A 13,698-nucleotide genomic window follows, 5' to 3' on the forward strand; every position below is an offset into this window, starting at 1 on the left:
ACATACCCTTTAAAAATAAAAGGTTTGAAACACCGATCGGGTTTTTCAACGGCGGAGGGAGCGAGGACATGGCGATGGGTCTCTGCCTGGATTAAACCACTCCCTTTAGGTGGAGCAGAACTTTCCTGGTTTTTACGCTTCAGGGTCAAACAGTCTGCGATGACATGTCCAGGGCGGTGACAATAAAAACACTCTCTACTTTCCTTCTTGGGACTGGAGTTTTTAACCGTCCACTGAGGCTCAGCCGATACAGCTTTGGATTTTTCACTGGCTGCAGTGGAAAATGTTTTGTGAATTAGCACATACTCATCGGCTAGAACCGCGGCGGAGGAGAGTGAGGTGACTTTTTGTTCGTTTAAATACACCACAATGCGCTCAGGTAGACAGGTTTTAAACTCTTCCAACAGAAGGAGCTCACGTAAAGAATCAAATGTGTCTGCTTGACAGGCCACGCACCACTTATCAGAATTCTGCTGCCAGATTGCTAACAGGAACTAGGAGGCAAGAACACATAACACCCATACTAGCATCCCTTCATTGGCTCCCCATCAAGTGCAGGACAGAGTTTAAAGTTCTTTTATTTGTTTGGCCCCCCAATACATTTGTGACCTACTCTCCCCCCTTTCCAACCCAAGGATTCTTAGATCCTCGAATCAACTGCTCCTGACCGTTCCCCGGTCTAGGCTACGAGGAAAGGGCGATCGTGCCTTTGCCATTGCAGCCCCAAGGCTATGGAACAGCCTACCCATTTCAATGAGGTGCTCCTCCTCTGCAGCTGCCTTTAAGGCAAATCTAAAAACCTTTTTGTTTTCCCAGGCCTTTAAATGTCCCTGATGGTCTCAAGTGTGTGCCATTTTTCATTCTGGCTGTCCCAGCCATGGCTATTTTGTATTTTGTACCTTGTTTGTAATTGTGTGTTCACTGAACTGTACAGCACTTTGGTCAACTTTGGTTGTTTTTAAATGTGCTTTATAAATAAATTGATTTGATTTGATTTAAAACTGGTGATGTTAAAAAAATACACAGTAGTGGTCAGACACAGCCAGGTCGACAACAGAGGACACACCGATGGACAGGCCATGGGTTATGACCAGGTCCAGGGTGTGTCCTCTGTTGTGAGTTGGCTGAGCGACGTGCTGCTTAAAATCAAGACAACTTAAAAGATTTTAAAACTCTCTGGATATCGGGGCCGAGGTAACATCAACGTGTAGATTAAAATCACCAGTTATTAAAATCCTGCTATGAGAGGTGTGGATAATTGATAAAAGTTCAGAAAATTCACTGATAAAGAGCTAGAGTGATGGGGTGGTCTGTATATAGTAAGGCAAAGAATTGGAGGACTGCTAAAAGTAAAGGCATGGTGCTCAAATGATGAGTAACTGTTAAAAAACACTCCATTTGAGGTCAATGAGTTATCTATAATCGATGCCGTGCCTCCTCCTCTTCTACCCTCTCTAGTAGAAAATAACAAATTAAAATTTGGTGGGGAAGCCTCGGTGAGAACAGCAGGTGCGTCAGTGCCAAGCCATGTCTCAGTTAAAAGAAGACAGTCTAACTTGTTATCTAAAATCACATCATTCATTAAAAAAGTTCTATTTAAAAGAGAGCGAACATTAAAAAGTGCCAAGTTTATGGTGACAGGTGGTTTGTTGACTGGAGTGGTGGATTGTTCTGTGAGTGGTCTGAGATGATGAAAGTTCACAGAGTGGGTGTGGTAGTGTCTGATGTGGTGGTGGTGTGTAATGATTACGGGAATGGGTGAAGTGTTGGTGTGAATATGAGGTCCAAGTCCGGTGTTGTATGTATGGTGATCAGAGGTGGAACTGAAATCATAGGAGCATGGACCTGGGGGACATGTTACAGGTTCCCCCTGTAATTACACAGAACTCTCTTGAAAGAATGTGGTTCAGTTGTTGCACACTTACAAACCTCTGCTTGTTCTCAAAGCACTATCCAAACCATAGTTGGTTCCATGGAGGAAGTTATTAGTGATGTTCAAGGTCGAGCACAAGAAGCAGTTCTCCAAACATTTCCCTCTGAAACTAAGGAGTCAGAAATGTATAAGAAAGTAGAGCACTGTTTAAATCCATTAGACAAGCCCTTTTCCAAATTTAACATGGATGAAGAGCCAAAAATATTATGATGAAAAATGGGAAATAGTTGATTGTAAAGAATGTGTCCTTGGTGTGAGAGTGGATACACGTAGACATAGAACTCATAGAGTCAGGTTCCTGTAACAGACAAGTTCATGTATGTACCCATTTTAGGTACATTACATCCATTTTCAGAAACAGTGAGACAAGAGAGTTCTTCTTACAAGAGAAACACTGTAAAAAGGGGACATACAAAGACATTAATGATGGGTTTGATTTCCAAAACCGTCCTCTTTCTTCACAACAGAGACATGCTCTACAAATGTTACTTTATTAGGAGGATTTAGAAATGGCTAATGCATTGGGTTCTAAGAAGGGGATCCACAAACTTGGTTGTGTTTATTTTCCTTTAAAAAACCTCCCAGCCAAGGTGAACTCTGTGCTAATGAACAGACATCTTGCAGCTCTTTTCTACACCCAGGATTTAAAGACGTACGGTTTTGAAGAAATATTAAAGCCTCTTATTGACGATTTGAACATTTTAGAAACTGAAGGAATCAACTCCCATTTATTGATGAACCAGTGTTTGGCTCTGTAATTCAAGTCACGGCAGATAATCTTGCTTTGAATAGTTTGCTCGGCTTTGTTGAATCTTTCAGTGCAACATACTTTTGTAGCTTCTGTCTGACAAATGAGGAAGAAATTCCGTGTGTTTGTTCTGAGGATGATCCAGGACTTAGTCTGCGCTCCAGAGAGCTTCATATTGAACGTTGTAATGCACTAAGTGAAGATCCTGCTCTACCTTTTGTTTATGGGGTTAAACCCTTGTGTGCTTGGTTCATGACAGGATTTTCAGTGCACTGGTCATTTTGCAGTTGATATAATGCAGGATTTGTTGGAGGGTGTCGTACAGTATGAGTTTAAGCTGTTTTGTTCAGTAGCTGCTTAAAAATGTTACATCTCTATGAACACGTTGTCAGATCGGATACAGAGTTTTAATTATGAATATATGGAACGTAAAACAAACCGAGTCACTTCAAGATTGAGGACAACAGCAATCTGGCCAGAATATGAGTTTAAATAAATAAACCAGTTATTATTAACTTAAATGTGATCATAAATCTTAGTTTCCCTTCACTTCATAGTGGAAGCGGTCAGGGCCGTAGCCAGGATTTGGGGGTGGGGGGAAGATGTCGTGGAATCGGGGTAGGTTTAGGTCGACGTGTGGGGGGGGCGATCGTCTGAGACACCGGAGTGTCGATATTTACTTGACCGCTAGAGGGCGTGCTATTTTGAAACGTAACATATGGTCATAATTCGGTGCTTGACACACGACCTATGTGGTCGTTTTCTCGAGGAGGACAGTCTGGAATTACCTTTTGGAGTTGAAGGTTGTCTGTGTTTCTGGTCCTATTTGTTCTCCTGTCTGTGTTTCTGGTCCCCTCTGTTGTTCTGACTGAACTGGTCCTCCTGATTCTCCACTCCATTCTCTCTGTTCATCCATTCCACTTGGTTTTCCACTCTGCCCTCTCTCTTCTCCTCTCTTCTCTCGTCTCTCCTGTCTTTCCACATAGTTCTTTGCTCTGCCCTACCTCTTCTCCTCTCTTCTCTCGTCTCTCCTGTCTTTCCACATAGTTCTTTGCTCTGCCCTACCTCTTCTCCTCTCTTCTCTCGTCTCTCCTGTCTTTCCACATAGTTCTTTGCTCTGCCCTACCTCTTCTCTCGTCTCTCCTGTCTTTCCACATAGTTCTTTGCTCTGTCCTGTCTCTTCTCCACTCTTTGCAGAAGCTCCGCACTTCTTTCTATCCTCCTGTTTCCTCTGCTCATTCTCCCCTTCTCTGTCCTCATTTTCACACTGCTTGTTTTTCTTTTGAACAAATGAATCCAACGTACTCTGTTGAATTTTTTTTATTTTTGACAGTTTTCATTCTTCAGACAGTCACTGATTTGTTTTTGTTTTTTTCTTCTGTAGGGGGAAATCAAAAGAGGTTGATTGGACCTTATTGATTATATACATAGGCCTAACATTATAAGCCTATGGCCTATGAGATAGAGAGACTGTTCTCATCATGATCACTTATTATCTTATTGTTTACACACACACACACACACACACACACACACACACACACACACACACACACACACACGCTACGCTACGCTATGAGCCTTAGGTTACCAACTCGCGGTGAGATACCGCCAGGGCAGCCGGCAAAATGTTTTATCTCGGGAGTCGGACGTTTAGCGTTCCCGTGACCGTCCACAATATATTTTGCCGATCTCCCCCAAGTTTTACCGTCGCTCTCTCGTCTACTTGAATGTCACCCGGTATAATTCCCTCAGGTACCACAGACACAAGTGGTTTCCTCAACTGATGCATTTATTAGCGTCCATCTTGCATAGAGCCATATAAATTACACCGGGAAAACTAAAGAAAAACAGACATATAAAACGACAATTAGCTTAGCATAAAACAAATACATTTGACAATTACAATTACTTTTAGAAAATAAAATACACAAAACTAACCTCGTTGGCTGGATACCGAGTGAGGGATTAGCTTGAGTTTCTTCTTATTTCTGTCTTTCTATGATTTACACATTTTTCTCTTGCTTTTCTCTTAATCATGCTGTCCTTTTCTCTCTGCTGAGATCGCTTCTTCTCTGCCACTCAACCTGCAACTGCGCACAAGTCCGACCACCGCTACAGCGCCTCCTAGTGACACCATCCAGAACCACAACAAAAACATGCCCCAAACAGAAGCAACTGTAGCCTATAACTGAATGTGTGGCAGTTACACCCGGTCTGACTGCTGTCTGCCGGACTCCATCCGAACGCTCCTCATACGTTCGGCTACTTAGCCTACTGTGTCGACTAAGACCGAAAATAGTGGCTCAATACTGCAAGTTTACACTGTTGGATCACGTCGATCATTGGTTTAACTTCTGCTTGTAGCATAATATTTAAAAGCTGTCACTCACCTGTCAACTCGTCTGTGGTCATCTCTTCTGTAAATTTCCCGCGACTTCCGCCGATAGATAACTTCCTGTGGTTTCAAAATAAAAGCTGTCCGGTAGCGGTGTGTTAATATGCTGTTCGGGGCCCACTTTTTTTTTTTCTCAGAAATTTTTACCGAGGTATGGACCTCGGTGACCTCATAGCTGGCTACGGCCCTGGAAGCGGTAGAGAGTCAGAGTCAGTGCGTCGTTATCCAGTCCATTCCACTTGTTCATATAGAACACGCCCACATCACTGAAGCCCAGTCCACGTTTTCCCTGCAACCTAGGTTGCACTCGGTACCTGGGTACCTGCAGTGTGTGTACCGGGAGCGGAGCACACAGAACCGACTAGAGCAGCATTAGGAGAAGAACGTGACGTGATGGATATACGGAATTTTTTCAAGAGAGTAAGTATTCATCACTGCTGATAGTAACAATAAGTTAGCTGCAGCCCCCCAGCTAACAGCAGAAAGTCCCACGTCATTGCCAAATGCTCCCTGTTTGACAAAAAAAAACCTGGCTTGCACACTCTGTAGCTGAGAGCCCCCTGTACAGGAGGCAGCATGAGATGCATGCTGTATATCTCTGTGCACGTCTTACCTTTGTTGTTTTGCAGTCAAAAGTTACATTTCAGCTCAAAAAGGACTCTGCTACAGTAGCTAGCTAGTTAGTCCGACATGCAATGTGAAGGTCCTGGTTGTTTGTAGAGTTAGGTGTGCACTCTTCATATTATCTTTGGGGTGACTTCCTTCTGGAGCATCAGATGCACACCGTGAACCAGCTCATTCACATATGATTATGTGGATAATAATAATAATGACAATAATAGGGGGTTCCGGTTCCGCCCCCAAGAGGATGACAGCCTAACTTTCGAGCTCCCCGATGGTTTTGTGAAATAACCTCCTAATAATTTAATAGGGTCAAACCCAGTGAATAATTTGATAAATAATGCAGCGGGGGGTTAACACCAGAAGTAAGACGGCAACGAACATGGCAGAAACGTATCATGAAGCGAGTGAAAGCAGCCAAAGTGACTCTCCTAGCCCGCGTGCACTTGACGAAGACGGCCCAGAAGTTAGCTTGCGCTGCATCCTCAACGAACTCCGTGAGTTCAGAAAGGATAACAAAACACAACTCTCCGGCATCACACAGGAGTTAAAAAGAACAAACGCCAGACTGGACGAAGCAGAGGGGAGGATTGGTGAGACGGAGACCGTGCTGCAAGCAGCATCCACGCTAATAAAGCGGCTAACCCAGCGCCAGGCTAACCTTGAAGCTAGGCTAATAGACCAGGAGGGCCGCGCGCGGAGGGATAACCTGAGGATCTACGGGATAGCGGAGGATAAAGAGGGGAGCGACATGTTGAGCTTTTTGGACAAGTTGCTGAAAAGTACACAAGTCCCCCGAGAAGGAGAGCTCGGGATGGAGCGGGCACATCGGGCACTGGGACCAAAGCCCAGTGGGCAGCAGAAGCCTCGATCTATCGTGGTGAAATTTGGGAGCTACCGGATGAAAGAAGAGGTACTTCGGAGAGCCTGGCGGAAGAAAGAAGTGCTTTGCGACAATGTCCGCTTCTATGTCGACCATGACTTTCCTTCTGAAGTGCTGAAGAAACGCGGGGAATACGCCGAAGCCAAGAAAGTGCTGAAAGAAAGACAGATCAAGTTCCAGACGCCCTATCCTGCAAAGATGCGCGTATTTTACAACGACGGCACCCGTCTATACCAGGATGCTGCGGAGGCAACGAGAGATATGGTCGCACGGGGATTTTCAGTGGCTGTGGTGAAATCCGCCAGCGCTCCGGATCAAGAGGAAATCGGGCTTCTATCTACATGGCAGCCGGCAGCGGGGAAACGGCGCGACCGCCACGGAGATCAACCCGATGCAGCGGACGGCTGCACTCAACCCAAGAGAAACCCCCGCTCCCAATATAAAGAAATACTCCAGGAGTTTAGGAGGCAGGTGCCCGAGGCAGGAGCGACTACAGCCACGCTGTAGATGCAGATAAGTGGTATTTCACACCCGGGCGGCTGCGCCCCACACTGAGTGTTTGTTCAGGAAAAGTTATTGGGCTTCACATATCCACGAGTCGTCCTACAATATCATTTTGACTAATTAAGAGTCGGGACTTGTTAGTGGGCGAACAATCCACGTTTTGTTTTGTTATTACCATAGTTATGCGACCACAATTAAGGGCCCCACCGCGGCTGCGACGTGGGTTTCTCCCTTTGACTTTCCAGAGTCCCGCAAGGCTCCTTTGAGACGAGCCTCACCACCGGAAACAACTGTTCCTTTTCGTTTTGGTGGCGTGTTGATAAAGACTGTTTCAATTTGTTCTTACTATGTCTGTTTTTTGGGAGAGATGTTTATAGTGTATAAATCCAAAGCCAACAGGGACACAGAGAGGGTGGATTTAACTGACGTGGTAAATTATGAATAAGCAAATACTTAAGGTAGTCTCACTTAATGTAAACGGTATTCTAAACCCAGCAAAGAGAAGTAAAATACTGTCAAAAATGAAAAAGGAAAGTGCTCAGGTTGTGCTCTTACAAGAGACACATCTCACTCCATCAGAACATGAGAAACTTAAAAGAATGGGATTTTCAAAGGTATATCATTCATCTTACAAATCAGGGCATAGAAGAGGTGTAGCAATTTTGATTTCACAAAAAGTGTCATTTGAACACATCTCAGAGATATCAGACAAAGAAGGAAGGTACATAATGGTTACAGGGAAAATTGAGGATACAATCATAACACTAGGTAGCATCTATACACCTCCTGGAAGTGATTTTGCCCTATATAGAAAACTTTTCGATTTGATGATAGGGGCGACTGGTACTGTCATTTTCGGTGGAGATTGGAATATCCGTCTCAACCCAAAATTAGACTCATCAAAAAATACAACCGTCACATCATTACATAAGAAAATTAACATATTAATGTCAGAACTAGGTATACTTGATCTTTGGCGGGATTTTTACCCATCGAGCCGTGATTACACTTTTTACTCATGTCCTCATGACGTGTATTCGAGGATAGATTATTTTTTCGTGTTGAAAAGGGACCGCCATAAAGTACAAAACTGTGATATCGGATGCATTGATTTATCTGACCATGCACCTCTCTCTTGCAAGGTTCATATTGGTGACAATATGAGAAGAACATTATGGAGATTAAATACGAGCATCCTTAACAACCCTAAATTTAAGACCCAAATGAAAGACGAAATAAAAATGTTTCTAGAAGACAATGATACAGGAGAAATTGATTCAACTATAGTATGGGATGCATTAAAGGCAGTTGTCAGAGGAAGGATTATTTCATTCTGTGCTCATGAAAAAAAGGAAAAACAACTGAAATTAAAAAGCCTCAATAAAGAATTAAAGGACCTTGAGATGCAGCATAAAAGAGAACAGAAATCGACTTTGATGACAAACATTAAGAAAATTAGAAACGAAATAAATATGCTCTTCTCACAAGAAATTGAGAAAAAAATGATATTTACAAGACAGAAATACTACGAATCAGGTTCAAAATCATCTAAGCTTCTGGCAAGGAAGCTACAAAAACAGCAAACAGACAGTACAATATATAAAATAAGAGACCCAGGCTCCAAAACTATTCAATATAAACAAGATGAAATACAAAACACATTTAGGAAATACTACAAGTTTCTATATACACAACCACACTTAGAAGATGAACAGCAAATTGATAGGTTCCTCGACTCTCTCAATTTGCCTGTCTTATCAGAAGACCAAAATAAAACATTAACGACTGCAGTAACTGAGAAAGAGTTAAATGATGCCATCTCCAGGCTTAAAGCGAACAAGTCACCTGGCCCAGATGGCTTTCCATCAGAGTGGTACAAAGTTTTCCGACTTGATCTGATGCCAAGCCTTCTGCGTGCCTGCAATACATCAATGACGAATGCTAAAATGCCTCCATCATGGAATGAGGCAGTGATCTCTGTTATCCCAAAAGAGGGAAAAGATAAATTAGAATGTGGGTCATACAGACCGATATCGGTGTTAAATGTTGACTATAAATTATACACAGCTATCCTTGCCAGAAGATTAGAGAAGATTCTCCCCCAGTTAATACATAATGACCAGACTGGATTTATCTCACAAAGAGAGACTCACGACAATATCAGACGGTCACTACACATACTGGAACATATCCAACAGAACAAAATTGAAGCTTTCTTAATTAGCTTAGATGCCGAGAAGGCATTTGACTCAGTGAGTTGGCCTTTTCTACACAGAGTCCTAGGAAAATTTGGGATGCATGAGGGCTTTGTCAAGATCATCCATACACTGTACAATAAACCGTCAGCTCGGATCAAAATAAACGGACACCTTTCAGATGCCATTACATTAGAACGGGGCACTAGACAGGGCTGCCCTGCCTCACCGCTTCTCTTTGCGCTCTATATTGAGCCCCTCGCACAATGGATAAGGCAGTCCGAAAACATCAAAGGTATCCGTATAAATGATGAAGACCACAAACTGGCTTTGTATGCTGATGACGTGCTGATCTATTTAAGTGACCCCCCTAACTCTTTTTTGGAATTAATGAACCTTTTAGAAACATTCGGTAGTTACTCAGGATACAAGTTGAATATACAAAAAACGCAAATTTTGACCTTCAATCATTCACCCTCAAGACACCTCAGAGAGAAATTTCAATTTAAATGGGACCAGTGCACTTTGAAATACCTTGGGATATACTTACCAAAAGACATTCTAACACTGGGAGAGATAAACTATGGCCCTCTATCAACAAAAATTAAAGATGATATACATAGATGGAATTCTATCTCTTTCCTTGGTCTTACCCACAGAATAGATTCGGTAAGAATGAACATCCTTCCACGGTACCTATATTTATTTCAAGCACTCCCGGTAGAAATGCCGTCACAACAGCTATCCGAACTGAATAAGGTTATTTCTAGATTCGTCTGGCAGGGGAAAAAACCCAGAGTGAAATTTAAAACCCTGCAGCTCCCAAGGGAGGAAGGAGGAATGGCTCTTCCAAACTTTAAAGATTATTTTTTTGCAGCTCAGGCTAAACCTCTAATTAATATATGTAATCCAACATTCCACGCCAGGTGGAAAGATATTGAACTCTCTATTCAAAATGATCCCCCAATTCACGCAATTTTAGCTTACAAAAATTTAAGAGATTTCATTAATCGTCTGCAGAATCCATGGATCAAGGCTCAAATGAGAACGTGGAGCATGATGAAAGAAGAGTACAAACTAGACCATAAATTACAAATAATCCAGTGGTGTGCTTATGACCCTGACTTCAAGCCTAACACAATAGACCATAGGTTCAAACTCTGGGTGTCAAAAGGGATAACGACATTCTACTCCTTAACAAAAAAAGGACAATTAAAGGACTTTGAAAATTTGAGGAAAGAATACTGCCTTGAAAAATCAGATTTTTATAGGTATCTCCAAATACGTAACCATTTTGAACACAATATTAAAAAGAAAACAGACTTAAATGACCCTATATTGAAGATACTTATCGGTGCCTATCAAGAAGACTCAAATAAAGGGGTTATCTCCAGATTCTATAAAGGCCTTAGGACAAAAAAAGCCCACTCTACTGAATATATTAAAGCAAGATGGGAAGAGGAAGGTAATTTCTCGATTACAAGTGAAGATTGGCTTGAAAAATGTAAATTCCAGTGGAAGTGCACAAATTCTAACACATGGCGGGAGTTTGGGTGGAAATGTTTGGTAAGATTTTTCATTACACCAAAACAGAAAGCATATACTGGAGAGGCTAATACCAAATGTTGGAGACAGTGTGGACTTCAGGGAGCTAACCACTGGCATGTTTTCTGGGAATGCCCAGAGATACAGCCCTTTTGGATAGAGATTCACAAAGTACTGAAAACCATATTCAATGCTGATATGACTTTTGAGTTTTCTACACTATATTTGGGAAAGGCCAACTTCCTGGTGAAACGGTCAGATGAATATCTATTTGGTATTTTGATATCTGCTGCTAAAAAAGCGCTCACAAGGCGATGGCTGCTCCCTGAGTCCCCCACTGTTCAGGAGTGGATAGACATAGTGAATGATATTTACGTCATGGAAAAGATTACATTCTGTCTCCGTCTCCAGAAAAATGCATTTGTTAAACTTTGGACAAAATGGGTTGAATATGTGAAACCTTTACGCCCAGAGTTTGTGGAGGTATTAGATAAATGAACCTTGTTTTGTTGTCTCTCCTTTCCTCTCACCCCGTCCTTTTTTTTTTTTTTTTTTTTTAATGCTGAAGATTGACACTGATACGATCCTATTAATATTCTGATCCCACCCTCGACTCCCCCCATCCACCTTTCCCCTGCCATGCACTGAGAACTGCTCCCGCTCCTCCCATACATGCTGAAGACTACCCATAACCCCCCCCCCCCCCCCCCACCTACCTAAGAATCATGTTGGTCACTCCTCTACTATAAGGACATTATGGACATGTATGTGCACCATTTCTCTCCCAAACTGTACAACGTTTTTTATGGTTTCTCTCTCTCTTTCTTTCTTTTTTTTTTTTTGTTTTTGTTTTTTGTTACTGTTCTGTATGCTTACTTATCTAAAATGTAAAAATTGGTTGGCTGAGAAAAATGATACTGCCTTTGCCTTTATGACATTTACTGCCATACCTAAATAAAGAATATAAAAAAAATAATGACAATAATAATGATGATGATAATACGGTAATAATAATAATAATAATAATAATAATAATACACTAATAATAATCAAACCTGTAAGAGTCAGGGCAGAGGAGCAGAGAGAGTGAGAGGGGAGAAACCTCTACTGGAAAGGTGAGTCATTTGTGATGCAGGCAGTCTTGGAATTTTATGGGGTGACTTCCTTTTATGGGGTGAGTTCCTTTTATGGGGTGACTTCCTTTTATGGGGTGACTTCCTTTTATGGGGTGACTTCCTTCTGGATTATCAGCTGTGTTTCTCACTTTACGCATGGATGCACACAGTGAAACAAGAGCTGAGCACATTCACGTATGATTGTCATCAGTGGATCAGTGGAATGTTTGATTACATTTTTGTATTCAGCATAAAATATTATGCAGGACTACTTTTATAGATTAAATATGTTTAATAAGTAATTCTGTGGTTTATTTTTTCACCTTTCAGAAGAATACAGATAGTCTCACTCGTATTATTGATGTTTATTTCATGGATATAGAATTTTGGTTAAAAGTTACAGAATCGAATCGTTAATAAAAAAAATAAACATTTCTACTGAATCGTTAATGGAATCGCTGTGAAGCCAAAGATTCTCCCCCCTAATGGAACCCATCCATGAAGCTCTCTACTGTTCTTGAGCTAATCTGAAGGCCACATGAAGTTTGGAGGTCTGTAGTGATTGACTCTGCAGAAAGTTGGTGACCTCTGTGACCTCTGTGCCTCAGCATCGATGACCCCGCGCCGTCATTTTACGTGGCATCATCAAGTGATGATCCTTGAACCTTTTGTGCTGCTACATTGTCTTGCTACCGTTCTAGACTTGAAGAAGGTCTCTGAGGGGAAGCTGCCTTTAGAAGAAGGACTTTTGCTCAGATCTGAGTGTGCGGATGCTTTTTTTCTGCTACTTCCATTTATTATTATTATTATTATTATTATTGTCATCATAACCAACATGACGGCCTCATTCTGAACGTTCCTCTGCATGAAAACCAACAGAACCAGAACCAGAAGAACAATATGTGTGTTCTTGTCAGGATTGAACTCAGCTTCTTCTCCAGCAGCTTTGTATGACACCCTGGAATGAAGACGAGGAGGAAGCACTTTGTTCACGCTGCTTTATTCATCATGGAAAGCTTCAGTGTGTCCACAGATCTCATCAGTGAAGTCTGTTAAAGGATCAATGATTTCATCACACAATCACTTTCTACGTGGGATTCTAGATTTCTTTACTAACGTAGAGAAAGAAAACAAAGCAGCTGGGATTAAGGAGGTCTGCTGGTTTCCACCAAAGAGCCACGCAGAGGAGGAGAACATAGAAGTACATCGCTAAGCAGAGGAGGAGGGGGAGAGGAGGAGAGGAGGAGAGGAGGAGGAGAGGAGGAGAACATAGAAGTACATCGCTAAGCAGAGGAGGAGGGGGAGAGGAGGAGGGGGAGAGGAGGGGGTGAGAGGAGGAGAGGAGGAGAACATAGAAGTACATCGCTAAGCAGAGGAGGAGGGGGAGAGGAGGAGAGGAGGAGAGGAGGAGGAGGACATAGAAGTACATCGCTAAGCAGAGGAGGAGGGGGAGAGGAGGAGAGGAGGGGGAGAGGAGGAGGGGGAGAGGAGGGGAGGGGGGGGAGAGGAGGAGAGGAGGAGGGGAGGAGGAGTGGAGGTGAGAGGGAGGAGAGGGGGAGAGGAGGAGAGGAGGAGAGAGGGGGAGAGGAGGAGAGGAGGAGGGGGAGAGGAGAGAGGAGGAGAGGAGGAGAGAGGGGGAGAGGAGGAGGGGGAGAGGAGGAGGAGGAGAGGAGGGGGAGAGGAGGAGAGGAGGAGAACATAGAAGTACATCTCTAAGCAGAGGAGGAGGGGGAGAGGAGGAGAGGAGGAGAGGAGG

This window comes from Eutrigla gurnardus, assembly GCF_963514095.1.
Source record: "Eutrigla gurnardus genome assembly, chromosome: 19".
Taxonomy (NCBI): domain Eukaryota; kingdom Metazoa; phylum Chordata; class Actinopteri; order Perciformes; family Triglidae; genus Eutrigla; species Eutrigla gurnardus.